The sequence below is a fragment of the Manis javanica genome, chromosome 16 (assembly GCF_040802235.1).
Source record: "Manis javanica isolate MJ-LG chromosome 16, MJ_LKY, whole genome shotgun sequence".
Taxonomy (NCBI): domain Eukaryota; kingdom Metazoa; phylum Chordata; class Mammalia; order Pholidota; family Manidae; genus Manis; species Manis javanica.
Genome location: NC_133171.1, coordinates 70,041,274 through 70,054,988, shown reverse-complemented (window position 1 = coordinate 70,054,988; position 13,715 = coordinate 70,041,274). Strand labels below are relative to the sequence as shown.

Sequence of the window (13,715 nt, the reverse complement as noted above, 5' to 3'; positions counted from 1 at the left end):
ATGGCCAGCATCAAAAAGACTAAGAACAACAAATGCTGGCAAGGATGCGGAGAAAGGGGAACCCTCCTACACTGCTGGTGGGAATGTATGTTAGTTCAACCATTGTGGAAAGCAATGTGGAGGTTCCTCAAAAACTGCAAATAGAAATACCATTTGACCTTGGAATCCCACTCCTTGGAATATACCCAAAGAATACAACTTCTCCGATTAAAAGAGACATATGCACCCCTATGTTTATTGTAGCCCTTTTTACAATAGCGAAGCTATGGAAGCAACCTAAGTGTCCATCTGTAGATGAATGGATAAACAAGAGGTGGTACATATATACAATGGAATACTACTCAGCCATAAGAAAGAAACAAATGCTACCATTTGCAACAACATGAACGGAGCTGGAGGACATTATGCTCAGTGAAATAAGCCAGGCGGAGAAAGACAAATGCCAAATGATTTCCCTCATTTGTGGAGTATAACAATGAAGCATGACTGAAGGAACAAAACGCAGCAGACTTATAGACTCCAAGAATGAACTAGTGGTTACCAAAGGAGAGGGGTGTGGGAGGGGGGTGAGGAGGGAGGGAGAAGGGGACTGAGGGGTATTATGTTTAGTACACATGGTGTGGGGGGTCACGGGGAGAACAGTGTAGCACAGAGAAGGCACATAGTGGATCTGTGGCAACTTGCTGCACTGATGGGCAGTGACTGCATTGGGGTATGGGTGGGGACTTGATAATATGGGTAAATGTAGTAACCACATTGTTTTTTCATGTGAAACCTTCGTAAGGGTGCATACCAATCATACCTTAATAAAAAAAATTTTTAAATAAAGGGAAAGTACTGTAAATAAAAAGACTAAAATGAGATGGCAAGATAGGTCTTAACTTGAGTAGTCACAATAATTTTAAACAGGGTACATCGTAAATATAATGTAAATTATAAATGTAAACATGGAATAGAGCAGATGCTTAATGTTAAGTATATGAAAATATTTAAGTATTTAAATACATTTTTGAAACTGCACAGAAAACAGTTATATATAGATATAGGTAAGCATTAAATCTTCAATATAGGAACATTCACTAAACTCTTGAAATGATATATTTGCAGAGAGGAGTAATTGGGACTGATGATGGTAATAACTAAAAGATATCAATCTGAGATTTATTTCTTAAATAATAACAAATTAGACTAGAAACAAACATGACTGAATGTTAATAGTTGCTAATTCTGAATGGTGTTGAGTATGGGCATTTGTCAAATTAATCCTTTACTTTTCTCTTTTCCTTCTAGTTCTCCAAAATATTATTTTATGGAAATAAGGAAAGAAAGATCAGAGGAAAGGGCAAGCAAGTGGCTTACTACTACAGCTGACTTGGTTTTGACAGCCAAGAAGAAGTCGCATCCTCTCATGGGTGGCAGAAGGGAGAGAAACAGACAGACCCGTCGGAAGTATAGAGCGCTGGCGGGCATGACCAGCCTGGACACAGCAGCTCGGTGAGGCTGCGGATGTGTGCATCCATCAGAGGCCACTCCCCAGTGCCCTACAGTGCAAATCCTCACTTACCACCCCTAACAAACCATATTCCCAACTTCTCAAAAGAAAGTCAATATTCAAAACTTTTCCTCTAGATTTTATAAGTAGAAATCAATATTAACTGAAGAACAAGGAAACCTTTCCTATAATAGCTTCTTCCTGATTCTTTTCATTTCATGTCCTGGTGGTGCAATTCCTTGCTGACTTTTCTCTGGCTCTTGGTGGTTTACTTGCTATTTTTCAAAAGCAGTGGCCCCTTTGGTGCTTGCAGAAAGAAAACTAAACTGGAGCTTGAGCATCAAGCTGTAGTCTGGGAGCTGAAACACTGATTGACATCTTTTTTAGCAGGTCAGTAGTGCCTACTCCATTCCTTGAGTGCTAAGAATAACTATTAAATTTATTTTCTCTTCTTAATCTTACAATTGATCATAGAGTATAACATATTTTACATTACTGTATGAGTTTACATATGGGCTCATAGATCAGAAGGTAGAATTTATCCCGTGCACAGTTCTGTAGATTTTTTTTTTGTTGACTTTTGAAGAGTTGAAGAAAGTACCTAAATGATAAAAAGTGAACAAAAATCACTGGGGAAAATATGGTTCAGCATTGGAAGGGAACCATCCCTCCATACTTCTGGGTCAGAAAACTCAGAAAACCATAGTAAAAATGTTTATTATACTAAGAATACAATTTAGCAAGCTGAGTGATAAAATTCATTGAATAGTGTTCTAATGCTCAGGGTTTGTACATCTTCTATCAGCAGCATAATCCAATGCCCAGTGCAATGTCTGACACACAGGTAGCTAATAACTATTTTTTAATAAATAAACAAGTGAATGAATGAATGAATATGAGCTAAAAGGAAAAAGGAAAAAAGATTAGTGACCCACACAGCAATGGTGATGGCTGTATCTGCCCTCAGTAGTTATCATCACTTTTAAGAATAGGTCTGCACCAGGGAAATAATCAAGAACTGCCCAGCTCTTCTAACATCAGCAGGAACAACAACAAAAAAACTAAAATAACTCTAAGTTTTTACATTGAAATATTGACCTTGTAAAACAATATTCTTAGAAGTTCATTCTTAGGTGATCTATGTCTCCCCAAACAGATATGCTGAAGTCCTAACCCTTAGGAGCTCAGAATGTAACCCTATATGAAAGTAGGATCAAGTTAAAACTGCTTACAGAAGTAGTCAAGTTAAAATGAGGTCTTTTGCTGGGCCCTAGTCCAACACGGCTGGTGTTCTTACAAAAAGGGGTAATTTAGAAACAAAGATAGACATGAACAGAAGGTAGAATTGATCTGAGCAAAAATGGATTCAAACTAGGCAGCACAGACTAGAAGTGGCTGGGGGCACTCCACTGAAAGGAGCTGCTGGAAAGACTTTTATAGAGGAGGCAGAAAGAAATCAAGGAAATTCTTTGGTTATAACTTAAGTGGTTGTGTTATTTGGGAAAGCCCACTTGGATGTTTGTGATTGGTTATCCTTAGAATTTCATTTCTTAACCTTGAAGCTTGGGTTGTGGTTTGCTTACATGAGCTACAAACACGTTAAACCACTTCAGTCTAATGATCTTCTTGTTTAATTAATTTAACAAGGGTTTCCCATCCAAGTTTTTTAGTAGAGATTAGGAAAAGTTGTTTTGCAAGCATCATTTATCAAACATGTATTATATATGATTTTGAAACTGTTTACTGTCTCAATATATAAAGCTACTTTTTAAAATTATGGAACATGTCGAGTCCTGTACACTCTGAGAATGTACAGGAATTTTGAAATGCTATTTCTTTACTTCATCCAACAAAAACCGAGGTATTCTAGTGAATGCTTGGATATAATGATGAATACAAACAGACCTGATACACAGCCAACCTCTGAAGTTTATAGTCATGTAGATATTTAAAAGCAAAACTTTAATAAATGTTCCCAAAATAGGTACACAGGAATAAATAACAGGAAGGTGTGACCCAAATACGGATCTCAGGGAACTGTTTTTCTTAAGTATGACTGATTTGAGGTCTGAGAGTAGAAGCTCACTTTACTGAAGAGGAGAAATGTTTTGCAGGTAGAAGATGCAATACAGGGAGGCCCAGCAGAGAGTGTGAGGGGCAGAGGGGCAGAGGGGCAGAGGGGCTGAGAGGAGCCTGCGGCAAGCTCGGGCGGAGGAGGAGAGCAGCTGGCTCAGGCAGCAGCTTCAGGCCTATGCCAACAACTTTGTGTTATCTTCAGAGTATCTGTAAATCATTAAATAGTTTTATGCAAAGGGGGTTAATGCTATCAGATGTTATTTTGAAAAAATCGCTCTGCCTTTTAACTGCTTCCTGGGGCTTTTTGTTGGCCTGGGTGTGCACCAGCCCCTCCTCAGCTGCTCCATTAAAAGAAGTAGATGATGTGCAACAAATGACCCCAGTGAGCACCGGGCGGCAGCAGGGGGCGGTAGCGGAGGAACGTGAACTGCTTTTCATTTCCCAGAACTTGTGCTATTTCTTTCTAATGATCACAAACAGCCTTTTGAATCTTTTTAAAGATACCATTATGCTCATTTTTGAGGCTTTCCTGCTTGCTCTGTTAACTGCTTCCTTAAGTGTTAGCTCTTTTTATTATATTTCTTTCTCCTTCATGGTGTGTTTCCTCAAATGTGTAGTGATTTTGTTTTGTCTCTCTGTGCTTTTGAGGATCTTTGTTTGTTTATGGATACAAGCTTGCTGATCAGGACTATGGGGGAGCAGGTGACACTATCCAATAGTATTAGAGAAACTATTTTGGTAGTTTACAGGTAAGTTCATTAACTTTCGGGGAACTTCCCTGTCTCTTGATCCCCAGAACCGACAGTGTTTGCTTTCTCCTTACAGCAAAGGTCACTGTTGTCTGTTGCTCAGTCCAAGCAGAAACTGGTCCATCTGCTCCAAGTATCCTTGCTCCTGAATCACCTGATTGTCCTCGGGGCCTCTCTTTCTAACTTTATTCCTCCAGGACGTGCCCTACACTTTTATAGAAGTTCCTCTTGCTCCGGTTTTGGAGAAGGTTCCCTCTAGACTTGTTTCTCTATAAATGTGACCCTGTCTGTTTTCCCTCTTTCAAGAATTTCTCAGTTTTAGCTTACTGATGATGGCACTCTTTCTCATTTTCCACTGCATTAATAGGTTATCCAAGTATACATGTTTAAAGCCTTTCCAAGAAATTTTGATTGATAGAGGAGGTAGAAATCATAATAAACATAATTTAAGTTTTCCTTGATGCTGTAGAAAAAAAATTTATTTAGAGTGTGGATCCTTAGGATCGCCATTACAAAGATCCGTGATAGAGGTGGGATGCTCTGCAGGAAGTCAGGTGACTCCAACAAGAAAAAGTTCTGCTGAAAATAACAAGTTCTGTGGAACTATGCTGGCATTTCTTTACAATCAAGGTTTCTTTATAACATTTGACTTTCCTTTTTATCTCTAAGCTTTTATGGTTTATTTAGTGTCTGACTGGAGTTCTAGCAGCACTGGACATTCCATTTCCTGCAGCTACGACATTAACAAATAAACCCAGTGTTAGAACGCCACAAATGAGTTTTTAAAAATCCTCCTCTGCCCATTATTAGCTCAGAGTTAAAGTCCCTTTTTTTTAATTGGAGTATGGTTGATATACAATATTATATTGGTTTCAAGTGTATAATATAGTGATTTGACAGGTATCTATAGTATTAAATGCTCATCCCAAAAGTGTAGTTACCATCTGTCCTCACACAAAGATATTACAATATTATTGACTATATTCCCTATGCCCTGTGGCTAATTTATATTATAATTGGAATTTTGTATCTCTTTATCACCTTCACCTATTTCACCCATCCCTCCCTCACCCCATGGCAACCACCAGTCACTTCCCTGTATCTGTGAGTTACAACATTTAATTAACAATTTCCGTCATAAAACTGTTTATTCCCTGTCGAGATGCTGCAGGATACAGGATCACAATGAAGAACTTCTGTAACTGAGCAGATGCACATTATCGATTGAGAGAGAGAAAAAAACCTCATTCTAACTGATCAGCCACACACATAAGAAAGTCTTTCATGTCATCAAGAATATAATTCATTCTCTTAAAATACATATACTGTACCTGAAGGGTCCCCACCAGTAAGATGGCAAACTTCCGGCTTCTTTTCGGGGTCCTCGGTTCCCGCCGGCGCCACCTGAAGCCCAATCACCTCTCGCCCCCCTCCCAATCCCAGCACCTAGCCAACAGCCACCAGCCCCGTAGAAGTAACACCACAATCACCCTATGCCCCTTCCTATATAACCCAGCACCTTTCCCTAATAAAGCGGAACTCTCCGGTGAAGTGCTGCTATGTGTCGCTCCTTTCCTTTCATTGGTGCCAAAACCCGGGAGACGGGACACCCCAACTGGGCCCCGTCTTCCCCCGACACCAGCAGCAGCTTACCCTCGTCCTCTTTTTCCGGCGCTGGCTCATCACACTCACCACTCCTCTCTGGCCTTTAGGTAAGTTTTCCCCCCGGAGTGGGCCACTCTTCCCCGAGCTATCGCAGTGCCATTGACCGTGATCGTCCGGCAAGGCCCTGACACTCGGGGATGAGGAGGGAACGCTCCCCGCCTCAGGCCTTCATGGCTGCGGCGGACCCTCAGGCCCCTCCTCCAAAAGCCATAAATCCCCGCCTCAAGCCTTTACGGCTACGGCAGACGCTCAGGCCCCTCCTCCGACAGTCAAACGCATTCACCATCCCTTCCATCAGTGCTGAAAGTTTTTAGGCAAAATTTCCCCGGGGTGGGCCACTCTTCCCCGAGCTATCGCAGTGCCATTGACCGTGATCGTCGGGCAAGGCCCTGACGCTCGGGGATGAGGAGGGAACTCTCCCCGCCTCAGGCCTTCACGGCTGCGGCGGACCCTCAGGCCCCTCCCCAAACAGCCATAAATCCCCGCCTCAAGCCTTTATGGCTGCGGTGGACGCTCAGGCCCCTCCTCTGACAGTCATAAATCCCCGCCTCAGGCCTTCACGGCTGCGGCCGACTCTCAAGCACCCCCCCTCCAACAGCCATAAACGAGGTGACTCCTTTGTGGATGAGAACGCTCCCTTTTCCCCCCCTCCTCCTGCTCCGTCCGCCTAAAACGCCTAGTGCTAGGTACCTCGGGACTCCGGCACTCTGCCTTCTTAGGGAAGTCTGGGTGACGACCCACACTTCCCAAGAAATTCCGACTCGTATACGAGTTTCCGCAGACCACCAAGGATCATCGGGGACGCCCTTTGTCTCCTTGTGGTCTGCTTCCAGTCCGAGGATCTCCGTTCGTCTTCCCGTTTGTCTCCTTCTCTGTCCTTTAGCCATGGGAGCCTCCTCATCCCTCCCTGAAAGTTCACCTCTTGAATGCCTGCTTAAGCATCTGGCTACCCTCTCCCTGACGCCTGATATAAAACCAAAACTTCTCCGTAAATATTGCTCCCAAGATTGGCCGACATACCCCCCTAGACAATAACAAGCAATGGCCCGCAGGGGGAACTCTTGATCCTAACATCACTCGCGATCTTTTTAACTACTGCCAGCGCCTGAAAAAATGGAAGGAGATTCCCTATATGGAAGCTTTCTGCCTCCTCCTCTCCCCGCCCCCTCCCAAGTTCTCCTAGCCTGCAAGCCGCCGCCCCCGCAGAAGCCTCCTGTTCACTCCCTTCCCCTTCTTCTCCTACAACAGCCCTTCTCCTTCCTCCCCAACCATCTCCTCCCCCATCTCACCTCCTCCACCTTCATTCCCTGCAGATTAAGCCTGAGCCTTTCAGCCCCCCTTTAACTAGGTCCCAAGAGCCTCCTCCGTCTTTGCCCTCATCACCTGTTTCTCCCCTGATAGGGACTGCCTTTGTCTTCTCACATGTTTGTAGGGAGAATGGGAAAGCACCTTCCCCCATGTCTGAACGCAGCATGGGAAGGCACAAGCTAGAGAACAACCGGTGCAGTCCTTAGAAGTTATCTGTCCACAAAAACATATCTTGCCAAGACTCCTCACTCTGAAAATAGGGAGACCTTGAAGATGTGTAGAAACACCACCCCTGCTTCTAGCTATGCCCTTCCCCCACTTGCCGATGTGGGAGGAATAGAAAACAACGCATTCCATAAGCAATTAACTGGAGCCCTGCTGTAGCTCAGTAGAGCATGGGACTCTTAACCTCAGAGTCATGAGTTCAAGCCCAACTAGAGCGGCAGAAGTAAGCAGCTGGGCTGCTAGCTGGTGACATGTGGGTCCGATTCTATCTTTCTTTATTTTCTTTGCCCCCCTTCTGCACTTCAGGACCTGCTCGACTAGGCACGGCTAGACCGCGTCACTCCCCCACAGACTGAGCCAGAACCCTTCAGTCCCCCTCAGACTCAGTCCCGAGAGCCTCCCAAAATTATCGCCCCCCTCCGGGAGGTAGCAGGATCCGAAGTCAGCATGCGCGTTCACATCCCTTTCTCCTTAAGAGATTTAGCCCAACTAGAGAAACGCCTAAGTTCCTTTTCCACTGATCCCATGACATACATCAGGGAGTTTCAATAGACCCTCCAGTCTTACAGCCTCACACATCATGACATTTTCATGCTCCTGGCCAATACTCTCCTCCCTGAAGAGCGTAGACGAGTTTAGGACTTCGCCCAAATGCAGGCTACTGAAACCCACAGGACTGACCTCACGTATCCCCCTAGCCCCACTGCTGTCCCCGAACAAGACCCACACTGAAATTATAACACCGCCATGAGTCTCCACTCTCGAGATATTTTTACCTCCTGCTTAATAGCAGGTCTGAAAAAGGGCAGCTTGTAAAGTAGTCAATTTTCAAAAGCTCCAAGACATAATTCAAAAGAGAGATGAAATCCCCTCCAAGTTCTTAGACTCACTCAAGCCCTATTACAGTATACCAGCCTGGACCCAGAAACACCTGAAGGAAGACATGTCCTTATGACATACTTCCTAGCTCAAGGCTACCCCGACATTAAAGCTAAACTCAAAAAGTTAGAACAGGGCCCCGCTACCCCACGCACTGAGATCCTAACAGTGGCCTTTAAAGTCTTCCATAAGCAGGAAGAGGAGAAAGAATGCCGTAAACAAAAGGCTGATCAGGCCAATTTCCAGATGTTGGCCCAGCTGATAAAACCACAACCTGGGTGCCCCTCTACAAACAAGCCCCCCCAAGAGCTTGTTTCAAGTGCAGAAAAGAGGGACATTGGTCAAGGGCGTGCCCCTCCCCCAGATCTCCTACCACCCCATGCCCAGATGCCACAAAAAGGGCCACTGGGGGTCTGATTGCCCAACCACCCGAAGGGGAGGCTGGACGAACAACCCCCATCCTAAGCCCGCCGTAGTGGGACTGGCAGAAGAAGATTGATGGGGCCCGGGGGCTTCTCGCCCGACCATTTCCATCACCAAACAGGAGCCCAGGGTTACTTTAACAGTAGACGGTCACCCCATCTCCTTCCTCCTAGATACAGGAGCCACCTTCTCAGTCTTGTGAGAATACCGGGGCCCTACCACGCCAGCCATTACTCCTATAGTCAGAGTAGGAGGTAAACAGATTTTCCCATTAAACCCCCCACCCACCCTTTTATGCACAATCCAAGACAATCCCATACCTTTCTCCCACTCCTTCCTGGTTATGCCCCAGTGTCCCATCCCTTTACTAGGACGAGACATCCTTTCCCTCCTCCACGTTTCCATAACTATATCCACTCCCACAGCCCCCAGTACTCCCTTTCTGATGGCCCTCATAGCCGACGACCCCCCTCTACCCAATGAAAGCTCCGGTTCTGCCCTCATACACCCTATAAATCCCAAAGTTTGGGACATTACAAGCCCCTCCGTGGCCCTATGTCCCCCTGCCTCTATCAAATTATGTGACCCCTCTCAGTATATCTGTCAGGCCCAATACCCCCTAACCACTTCAGCCCTCATAGGCCTCCAACCCATCATTCAAGCAGACCCACTCACTCCCCATTTAATACCCCCATATTAGCTGTTAAAAAAACCAACGGATCTTTCTGCCTTGTCCAAGACCTTCGCCTCATCAACATAGCCATTGTCCCTATCCATCCCTTAGTTCCAAATCCATACAGCCTCAGAATCCCACTTCTCAGTCCTAGATCTCAAGGACCCATTTTTCTATCCCTCTAGACCCCTGCTCCCAAGATTTTTTCATCTTCACCTGGACGGACCCATACACAAGATATTCTAAACAACTCACTTGGTCAGTTTTGCCACAAAGCTTCCGAGATAGTCCCCATATTTTTAGACAGGTCCTAGCTCAGGACCTCAAACAGTTTCATCATGATCACTCCAAGTCCACCTTATAATACATAGACAATCTTCTACTCTGCAGTCTCTCGTGGGAACAGTCTCAACTTGACACTGCCTCCCTACTTAACCTTCTAGCTTCCAGAAGTTACCGAGTATCCCCCGTCAAAGCTCAAATCTCTTCCCCTCCTATCACTTACCTCAGATTCCTTCTATCTCAACAAAGAAAGTCCATTACCTTAGACAGAAAATGGCTCCTCTCTGACCTGCCCATTCCCAAAACCAAGACAAAAATCCTTTCCTTTCTAGGCCCTTTCTAAGCCTAGCTAGATATTTTAGAACATAGATCCCTAACTTCTCCCTGCACCCTGTTGGCAAGACCCCTATACAACCTCAGCAAGAGCCCCCCTAAAAAACCATTATCCTCCTCACCCCGACACTCCTTCATTAAGCTCTGTCAAGCCCTTGTGGAAGCCCCAGCTCTCCATCTTCCTGATTTGTTGAAGCCCTTCTCATTATACATTCATGAGAGGTCCAGTCAAGCTCTAAGAGTCCTAGGCCAATATTATGGCCCATCCTTTGCCCCCCAGTAGCTTATCTCTCCAAGCAATTAGACCCCACAGTTCGGGGATGAGCCCCCTGCCTACGAGCATTAGCCGCTAGACAGCTCTTGCAGAAGGCAGCTCATAAACTGACATTCAGGGCGCCCCTTACCATTCTGTCCCCACATCACCTAAAAGATCTCTTAACCTACAAAAGTTTACAGACTCTCCCTCCCTCCAGACTCCTGACCTTATTGTCCTCTTTCCTCCAAAATCCTGTTCACCCCCTTTGCCATCCATACCGGAATCATGACTTTTTCCTCCTTTACTGCTCTCTCGCCTTTTTTTCCTCATTCCTATTGTCTTCCCCGCCACCCCAGCCTCCTTTGTATGGTGATTCAAAGTCAGAGAGACTTACACACAGCATCAAACAAAAGTTACTGCCCTCATTGCCACACCAGACTGCCCTCTGAAAAGCTGCTCTGAGCCTTTATACCTCCACTTTCCTCCCTCCACCGAAGTGTTCACTAGCAGCTGCCCTTATTCTCCCTACCTCTGCTTCCTCTATGACCAAAAACAAGCCTATTGCAGGCGATGGCCAGATACCTACGGGAGATGTCCCTACTAGTCTTGCACCATTCACTACATAGGTAACTTCCAGTACCCACAGTATTACTCCTCCAACCGTTTCATGAAATATCCCAACAGCTCATTCTCCTTATCAATCCCAGATCCCTGGGACTCTCGATGGGCTGCCAGAGTCACATCCTCAGTTTACTACGGGGAGTCCTCGACCCCCCACAGTACCCTTCATATCTCTCGAAAGTATGTTCCCTCTCATTCCCAGATCTCTCAAGTTGCATCAGATAGCAGACATTCCGAAAAAGTCATTATCCAAACTCTTGATAGCACCTCTTCATCTTCTTATCCCCACCCCTCTTCCCATTTCTCCTACTCTTCATTACAGCTCATTCAGGACACCACCATCTTTCTCAACCACACCCTTAACACTGCCAATTGTTTCTTGTGCGCATCACTACAGCGCCCACTGCCGGCCGCCGTGCCCCTTAATATTTCCAACTACTCCTTCCATGCAGAAAGACAACCCCTCTGCCCCCTGGCAGACATACCCCTATGGGAACCAGAATACGCAGATAATCTCACCATCCACCACTGTGTAGGCCCAACTCCACCCCCCTCCAGCGCACTTCACTGCCTCTCTATCTACACCCCTACCTCCAGCTCTAAGACTTTTACGCAACCGGGACACTTCTTTTAGTGTAATGGCAGTCTTTTCAACTCACTGCCTCTCAACTCCGATACACCCTGCATTCTCGTCACCCTAATCCCACAGTTAACACTTTACAGCATGGCAGAATTTCTTGAGCTCCAACCTCCCTTGCCCTCGCGCACAAAAAGAGCTGCTTTCCTTCCCATCATGGTCAGTAGCTCTTTGATCACCTCAGCCATTGGGGCAGGGTTTTCGGGAGAAGCCTTGGGTCACTCTCTATAGGCAGTTAGAGATCTCAACGCCAAACTTGAGGGAGCCCTGACATCCACTGCCGATTCTCTAGCCTCTCTCCAAAGACAGGTCACTTCGCTAGCTAAAGTCACCCTTCAAAACCGGCGGGCCCTAGATCTGCTTACAGCCGAGAGGGGCGGCACCTGCGTCTTCCTCTGGGAAGAGTGCTGCTATTACATCAACGAATCTGGCATTGTAGAAACTGACATTACCAAACTCACCGACCTTGCCTCCAGTCTCCACTCTGCTTCCAATTCCAACCCATTCTCGTCAATACTAACAAACCCCCTCCTCACCTGGCTCTGGCCCATTGCAGGCCCCATAATAATCATTCTTCTCGCCTGTCTCTTCTTACCCTGTATAATAAAGTTCATCAAATCCCAAGTCGGAAAAATCTCTAATCAAGCTTTCAACCAGCTTTTACTCAGGAACTACCAGCTTCTGGCCACAGAAGACCCCTCACCCTCACGTGACCTCCTCACCACATGCTGAGATGGACCCCTCTCTCCGCTGGAAACTGTTCCTGGAAACAATGGCCGCAGACGCCTGGCTCCTGACACCCATATCCTCTTGGCACCATTGGAATCAACAGGTCCTCAACCTATGGTTACAGGGAACCTTCATTGATTTCCAACCTGAAGAAGTCCACATCTACTCATCCTTACTGTGGGGAGTCCTATCAACCCTTTCCTCCCAATCCTCAAGCCCTCACTCCCTTCTCCTCCCCTGTTCAGCAGGAAGCAGTCAGAGAGAAAGCAACGTCCACAAACCCATAGAGGAGAAAGTGGGGAATGAAGGGTCCCCACCAGTAAGATGGCAAACTTCCGGCTTCTTTTCGGGGTCCTAGGTTCCCGCCGGCGCCACCTGAAGCCCAATCACCTCTCGCCCCCCTCCCAATCCCAGCACCTAGCCAACAGCCACCAGCCCCGTAGAAGTAACACCACAATCACCCTATGCCCCTTCCTATATAACCCAGCACCTTTCCCTAATAAAGCGGAACTCTCCAGTGAATTGCTGCTATGTGTCGCTCCTTTTCTTTCAGTACCAGACTGACTCTCTTCCCATATAGCATCTAAAGCATTTTGTCTTGTATTTTTAGCATAAATTAATAGCTGCACTCTAGGGAACTATGGTCAGGGTAACCATATTATTTATCATCCAAATAAATACTTTGAGAACAAAAATAGGTGCTGTTAACAATTATTCCCAGAAAACCGCCATAAACTGGGACTGTTTCAGACAAACCAGGATGTATGGTTGCCCTAAACATGACCTACCAGCTTTCAAACATCTTATAACAAGAATCTAACATGTTTATTACATGTTCATTTTTCAGCCCCCTTTCCACCAGCGTAATTAAGTAGATTAATGGAGAGTAAACAGTTTTTTGTGCAGGGCCAAAGCAGGAAACATGAAAATGTCCTTTCACTTATACTCCTATTGGAACACATGGGGGAGTATTTTTGGAATTGGAGTTCTCTACTTAAATAAAAGAATGTCTGTCAAATGCGAAAATTAGCCAGAGCTGAGGGCTCCAACATGAAGGCAGCCTTCTTATCTTTCATTCCTTTGCAGTCTTATTAGAGTTTAGAGTTCTTATGCATTATCTCATTGCATCCTTGAAATAAATTCATCTCAGCAAGTGTTATTGCCTTTCCAATTTACTCAACAAGGAAAACAATATGCAGAGAAGTAAGGACTATACCCTAGCAAGAAAACATGTATTATCATTGTGCATATTTTCATTAGCTGATATTTTTTTTAGTGGGAATAAGGATTTTTTCATGTCTGTTGGTCCTTTGTATTTTGTGATTTGCCTTTTAATGTCCTTGCCCATTTTTTCTATTAGGGTGTTA

General features: G+C 45.4%; 1 protein-coding gene across 1 annotated transcript in view; it reads right to left on the bottom strand.

The window, feature by feature from the left end:
- Positions 1 to 13,715, bottom strand: part of LOC140846909 (bromodomain adjacent to zinc finger domain protein 2B-like) — a 191,587-nt gene that overhangs the window by 111,230 nt on the left and 66,642 nt on the right. The gene's annotated exons all lie outside the window — the stretch shown is intronic.